The following is a 7,652-nucleotide window of genomic DNA, read 5'->3' on the forward strand; positions in this document are numbered from 1 at the left end:
GGGTCCTCGTTGATGCCGGCTACTAATGTTCGAAATTTGAAAATAAAATATGCCTCACGCTGTTCGCGCTCGCGTCTGTTTGAGAAACCGGACTGCAAAAGAGTTACGCTGATATTTTCAAAACTGTGGTTTGGCAGGCGCAGATGTCTAGATAAAGGTAGCTTTGGCAGTGAAGTGGCGTGGTACCGGTGATTATTGAACCGCAGCCGAAATGGCGTGTCTGTTTGGCCGATATATTCTTGTCCGCAGATGTTGCAATGTAGCATGTATATTACGTTACTGGAGTCACAATTAAGGCTTTCAGTTATGCAGACTTTGAAATCCGAGAAGTTCGCTTTGGATTCACGTGTTGTGACCATCTGTGGGCATACCTTGCATCGAGCTTTTCCGCAGGGATGGCACCCTGATTGAAATTTGGGGGTGGTTGTTTGTGCTCTGACAAGAATGTCCTTCAGATTTTTATCCCGGCGGTACACCACGTGAGGTGGCTTCGCGAAGATAGAAGTTAGTCGTTTGCTCTGCCTGATTATGTCGAAATGGCGGGACAGTATGTTGTTGATTCGTGGCGCTGATGAGGAGTAAGTTAGTACAAGGTTCGTTTGAAGTCGTTTTAGATACTCTGTTTGGTCCCTTAATAATATCATTCCTGTTCACGTTGCGAGCACGTAGTATGGCATCGTCAATAATGTCTTCCGGATAATTTTGTTTCAATAAAGAATGCTTTGGGTGTTCCGCGTGTCTGTCAAATTCCCGCATATCGGTGCATATTCTTCGGTACCGGTAGGCCTGAGAATATGGAATACCCGTTTTGCAATGCTTTGGGTGGCTGCTGTTGAAATGTAGGTACATTTGACGGTCTGTAGGCTTTTTGTAAAGGTTTGTTGACAAGCGGTCATTTTCGACCGTGACAGTGACGTCCAAAAAGTTAATGCTAGTTTTGGAAATTTTGTGCGTGAATTTTATTGACGGGTGGCACTTGTTAAAATCCTCTATGAAGCGGAAAAGACTTCCCTCATCATGGCTCCATATCATAAAAATATCGTCTAAGTATCTTCTGTAGTAGAAAGGTTTCAAGGTGCGTCCCTCAATGAATGGGATTTCAAGTGAAGCCATAAAGGTGCTCGCGAAGTTTGGGGCCATTTTTGTGCCCATTGCAGTGCCACTGACCTGAAGGAAATGCTTGCCATTGAACTCAAATTGGTTATAATTTAGTACAAGTTCAAGAAGTGTAAACAGTACCTCGCCACTTACACTAGTTGATGAGTCAGATTTTACATATTCAGAAACCATAGCCGCTATTCCGTCATGGTGGGGTATGTTGGTGTACAGTGAGCAGACGGCCATGGTCACCAGAAAACTGCCGCCTGGGATGTCGAACTTGAAGTTTCGCAGATGAAGTGGTTTGTGTCCTTTAGGTATTAGGGAAAATTTGGGGGGATGTTTTTTATTAAGGAATTGATGAATTCTGATATATTTTCTGTTTATGTGCTGTTACTGGATACTATCGGACGTCCCAGATTACCTGCCTTGTGTATTTTGGGGAGCAAATAGAATCGACCGGGATATATATAGTTGCTGATCCTGTTTATGGTTCCAAAGAAGGCATAGCAGTGCTTCCTTATACAGCTCATCGCGGAGCGTTACCGCTAAGTCAAATAATCCTGCTAATCCTGCCATGCCATGCCACATACCAGAAAGCCAATATTATCATAGGGACGCACAAGGGGAGGGGGGAGTCAGCCCAAACATTTACATAATAGGGAGGGGGTACAGGGCAACGATGAGCCTTCGGCCTCCCCTAAAGGGGAACCCTGCGCACGCCTATACATATTATGAACGTGACACTACCTCGTTTGATTCAGTGCCTTTGACATTGCAATAAGTGGTTAGTAGTGAAGCTGTATAACACTTCAGAACTTACTGCTAACATTGACGTGTATTTCTGCAGATCACATTTCTGCTGTGTTAACCAATATTGCTATATTTGCAGTGATACTTTTTCACTAGCTTCAATATTACACAACCAGTAAGGTTTAGTAATGCCTTGAAATGCAATACTTCTCACCATAACAACAATGCGAGAATATTACAGTCAGTGATTTTCCAAGTCTGCCTTTGTAAGTTATTAGTGCAGTAAAAAAAAAATAACCTGCAACTCTCCATAGTTGGCTGTGTACCTTTTTAGTTGCTTTGATCTCTGCTCGTAAGCATATTAATTTATTGTTACCCAGCTGTTAACATCTTTCGTTCACTTAATTACCTGTCATGAAATGAGTTCAGAAACTCTTGTATCCTGGATCTTTTTGTTCATGCAGATTTACTGCTACAGAAAGAGTCGTGGGAATCATCACATGTTTTACTAGACCGTTTGCATTTAAACATTTAAAATATTTAACTCCATACATATACCGCAGAAATAATTCAGAGCACTGCTATGTACCACCACAATAAATGATTTCAACAGAAGCTAGGCTATACACAGGCACAGTTGTAATTCTCAAGAGAGAGGGAGAAAGAAAAACAACTTTATTCGAAATGGCAAGTTTCGGAAGAATTATATCCTCTCCCCTAGACGTCAGTTAAGAGTCCTTGTCCCTAGCGGCAGCTTCGGCTTGCCTGATCCCTTGTATAGCTAAGCAGCGCGGTCTCCAACTTCTGTGCGTTAAAATATTTGGTGTTAGGTCCCTTCATGAGACATTTTTTTTTACATCATAGTCAAACTCCTGGCTTTCACACAGGAAACAGAACTTTTTCTTTTTTATTTAACTTATGTCATAGGGCAGACTGGCGCCAGTAAAAAAAAAAAAAAAACAACTAAACCGCGTACACTCACTCGATCATTCTTTAGTATGTTTAAATTTCGTGTCATGGCACAGACACTGAAATGACCAATGTTAAATGTGCCTGAATATTTTATTGCAATAGCAATATTATATGGACACTCTCGGCTGGATTTTCCCGCCGGCGTCACCGTCATTCATCGTATATGAATACGTACCTATATATTGAATACGGACCTATATATTGAATACGCACCTATACATTTGAAAACGCAAGAGAGAAAATTAATCCAGAAAAAAAAGATCCCAGTGCGCGGGATCGAACGTCCGACCTCTGAATTGTGAGTGTGAGGCGTTAGTGATCACTGAGCCCCGAAGGAGTTCTTTTGTTTTGTTTTTCTTTATAGAGCCAGGCAGGAGCACCTAGCTGGTGATGGGCATCTCGGAGTCCAACTGCTATCGTGTTTTCAGCATTGCCAGCGAGATGGCGCAGTGAGCGCGCGTCGCCTCTTTAGCATCGCCTTGATCTTGGGAAAGTACCGCCATCCACTGTACCCGCCGCCGCGTGATCGACCTCCTCTCTCCCTCCTCGCCCCCTTCGTGTCCTCCTGGTCTCCGCCAATTTTTATGCGAGATGGTTGGTCTGCTCTGCGGTTGCCCTTAGAGACGCGTAGATTTCGCGCTTTGCCTGTGTGTTTTTTTTCTTCACTCGCGCCATTTTTCGCCGACGCTCCGCGGCAAACGTAGCGCACGCCTTGTTTTCTGTGCTTTGTGCCAGCGCGGAGTCGTGCTCTTGCGCCTATGACTGCAACAGCCACAGTGAAAATGGTTACGCACATTTTTAGATACCCCAAGGTAAACGCGAAGGCTTGCGCAAGCAGCAGTGGCTGCACATCAGCCGAAAAAAAAAAAAAAAAAACTTCGTTCCGACAAACAACAGTGTACGTTGTGAGGTAGGGCGCCTTTTGTGTTGCTCGTATCAAAGCATTATCGAATGTTGGATTTGAAATGTTGTTTTCATCTGCTCATCAACATACGTGTTCTTTAGGGGTGAAGCTCCTTACTTCGTGGGTCGTATGTCTCGTGTCGTCGTAGTAGCCAGTTGCATTGCATTGGATGTCAATAAAAACGGTGACACAGCATATCCACGGGGTGAATGATGATGAGTGAGCCGAAGCGTCCGTCAGTCCAGCCATGCTTCTGTGGGTGCATCTATTCGTCCGTCTATCCGTCCGTCCGCATGCTTCGCCCCACTCGTGATCATTCACCTCGTGGATGTGCTGAGATCTTTTTTTCTCGGTTATTCTTGCGTTGCTTCAAAGTGGAGTTGTCATCAATATGCTGTATTCCTTTGTTGGAAACAAAAATAAAGTTGAATCGGTTAACGTTTTTATACAAAATTATGTCAGGGAAAGTTGCCTTTAATGTTCCTTATTGCGTTCAGCCAGCCGCTGCTGAGAATACCCGCCGTAAACATGATCAACCCTGATGATTGATATGTGGTGTTTAACGTCCCAAAAACACCATATGATTATGAGAGACGCCGTAGTGGAGGGCTCCGGAAATTTCGACCACCTGGGGTTTTTTAACGTGCACCCAAATCTGAGCACACGGGCCTACAACATTTCCACTTCCATCGGAAATGCAGCCGCAACAGCCGGGATTCGATCCCGCGACCTGCGGGTCAGCACATGATCGATCCTTGGCACCCACATTTGCACGAACTAATGCTTAAAGATACAGTTATTTTCCCAGAACAGTTGATGAATTCGATTTACTGCCTCATGATATTTTTTCGGCTGAAAATTTTGCTATATCGCTGGAACGTTATCTACTTGGAGATTAGAGTGTTTAAATGTGCTAAAAATTTTGTTGCTGTTTCACAGACATGTGACCTCTGTTAGCGTATGGATACATGTTTTTTTTTTGTTGTTACGAATCACTTCATGTCTCTTCCGCCTGCCAAAAATGCTGGCCTGCAGTATGTTAAATAAATAAAAAAATATTCAGCTCATACTTTATCACCTCGTGCGCACCTTGGCAATCGTAGAAAACGCACAACTATAGTTTGCTTTTGCTGCGAACAATTACGTGGGGTGACACAGCTTCTCGATCCCGCTTTTTGTGACTGTTAGGATTCGATTACGTGATTGTTTGTTGGAGAAAACAAATGACTGGTTGAATATAGAAATGGTAATAATCGACGCTGCTTTCCGTAAAGGCATTTATTTAGTTTTTTAAAGGTGAATTAACACGCGAAAACCATGAAACAGATGTGGTCCGTCGAAAGAAGAATATAAATACAGAGGCGCAACGCAAAAAGAAGCTGTAGCACGATGGTAGCGAGTGAGCCATTTACTAGGAGACCATGACCACAGTCGTTTTGGTTATGCTTGCATTAGCATGTATTCCATTCCCTGATAAGAAACTGCATTATATTTTATACCAGTGTCACATGGGTACTTCTGACCGGGATCAGGCAGTCCAGATAGGGTTTTTTGGTCGCTATCGACGCGCAGAATATGAGGACGTTCCTGATGCAGAGTTCTTCCTCTCACAAGTAACCCAATCGCTAGTTTCTTTCACAAAAATGTCAAAACACAATTCTAAATAATCATTTTCTTATGATTCTGTTATTGTGGTAGATGAGTCACTGTTGGCGACGCTTAATCGTATAGGTGGTATTCACCTCGGAGCAGCCCTGTGCTCCCACCGCCTACGCTTCAGCTATCCGCACAGCACGCGGACGATGCGGGAAAGGCACTACGTCCACCCGCCATGATCAGGGCCCCGGCCGCTGGATAAAAAAGCGCGCTTTTTCGTCGGGCTGCGCTAGGGCCATGCACACATATGTGTGCATCAGCGTGATACTAAACCTGAGCAGTTTTTTTTTGCGCCCACCATTCGATCGAGCGGTGGCTCACGCCACATAGCCAAGATGGATGGCTAGATTGATATGGCTATACCCTTTAGATTGGGTGGTGGCTAACGCCACCACGCCGTAATACTTACTTAACCAAAAAGTTAGATTTATTTCTTTCCTTTAAATAGTGAGGTTGAGGACTCGTACTTTGCAGTGAAGGGTTTAATTTTCACTCGTGCCTTGACTTTAGCCACCAATCAAATAACCTCCTTTTAGTTAACTCTACCCGCTTAAAGTCTATTTTGCCATCCCTGTCCCTAAACGCCAGTGCTTTGAAAAACTCTGCGCCATCATTCTGAACTATAGGGTGAAGCCCTTTACAGAACATTATCAAGTGTTCAATGGTTTCCTCTTCGTCTCCACATGCACTGCATACCGTGTCTACCCCTTCGTATTTGGCCCGATATGTCTTGGTTCGCAATACTCCTGCCCTGGCCTCAAACAGTAGAGAACTACCCCGGGTATTGTCATAGATCCTTTCCTTGGCAGTTTCCTGCTTAAAACTTCGATAGATCTCTAGTGCGGACTTCTTAATCATGCCAATTCTCCACATATTGGTCTCAGCTTCCTTCACCTTCTTCTTAACCGATAATTCTTTTTGGTTGGGCCCACTGCTGCTTTCTAAGTATTTACCAGTAAATTTTCTGGTTCGCTTCCTCCATTTTGTATAGACATTCTTCATGTATAAGTAGCTGAATACCCTTCTAGCCCTACGTTCTTCCCACATTTCTCTCAATCGCTTCTCAAATTTTATTTTGCTGCTAGCTGCTCTGCCCTCAAATGATGTCCATCCCATATCCCCTTGTACTCCCTGATTTGGTGTATTCCCGTGAGCTCCTAAAGCAAGCCTACCTATTCCACGTTGCTTAATTTCTAATCTTGCTTGAACTTCTGATCTCATGCTCAAGGCCGCATTGCCGAACGTCAGACCAGGAACCATGACGCCTTTCCATATTCCTCTCACAACATCATACCTATTGTATTTTCACAGTGCCCTGTTTTTCATCACCACTGCATTCCTGTTACCTTTAGTCGTCACGTATATTTCGTGTTCCCTTAGGTACTCGGTCCCATTGTTTATCCATATGCCCAGATATTTGTATTTATCTGTAATTTCTAGCGTGACCTCCTGTATCCTAAGCTCACTACCTTCATTATCATTAAAATCATGACTGCCGATTTTTCTTACTGAATCTGAAATCTAACCTATCTCCCTCATCACCGCAGATGTCCATCAATCCCTGCAAATGTTCCTTGTTGTCGGCCATTAGCACTATATCACCTGCGTACATCAATGGTGGCAGTGCATGTTCAATGAGTTTTCATTGTTTGACAAAAGAGAGGTTAAAGCCAAGTCCGCTTCCCTCTAATTTGGCCTCTAATCCTTGTAGGCATATCATGAATAACAAGGGTGACAGAGGACAACTCTGCCTAAGACCCCGTTTTACCTCTGCAGGCTTGGATACCTGTTTTTCCCTCTTTATAACTGCCTTGTTACCTTTATAGATATCCTTTAAAGGATTATTTGTCAAGGGGCTTTAGCGTCGCCTAGCGGATGAGCTGGCATTGAGGCACTTAAGCGCATGGCCTTCGAGATTGCAGACACGCGTTCGCAATCTCGGAGGCCATGTCTACCGTCGCCAGATCGTCACGACGCGGCGGCGCGCGATCTCATCTCCCACGCGTACTCTACCTCGCGGAGAGGGGACGCTCACGCGGGCACTCGCTTATCTCGCGGTGGAGACTATCGTTCGCCTTCGGTTTTCACCGGAAAGATATTGCTTTAGTTGCAAGGGGGTGCTCACAGAACTCGTTGCACAGTCTCTGTTTGCAAAAAGGGCGCGCTTTTCAGACACAGCTAAATAACAACTGAGACACTCCGTGATGATGTTTCGTGCGTAGTTTTGTGCGAAACGTCATCAAGAAGCGTAGTTTCATGCGTACTTTCG

This window comes from Rhipicephalus microplus, chromosome 4 (assembly GCF_043290135.1).
Source record: "Rhipicephalus microplus isolate Deutch F79 chromosome 4, USDA_Rmic, whole genome shotgun sequence".
Lineage (NCBI taxonomy): Eukaryota > Metazoa > Arthropoda > Arachnida > Ixodida > Ixodidae > Rhipicephalus > Rhipicephalus microplus.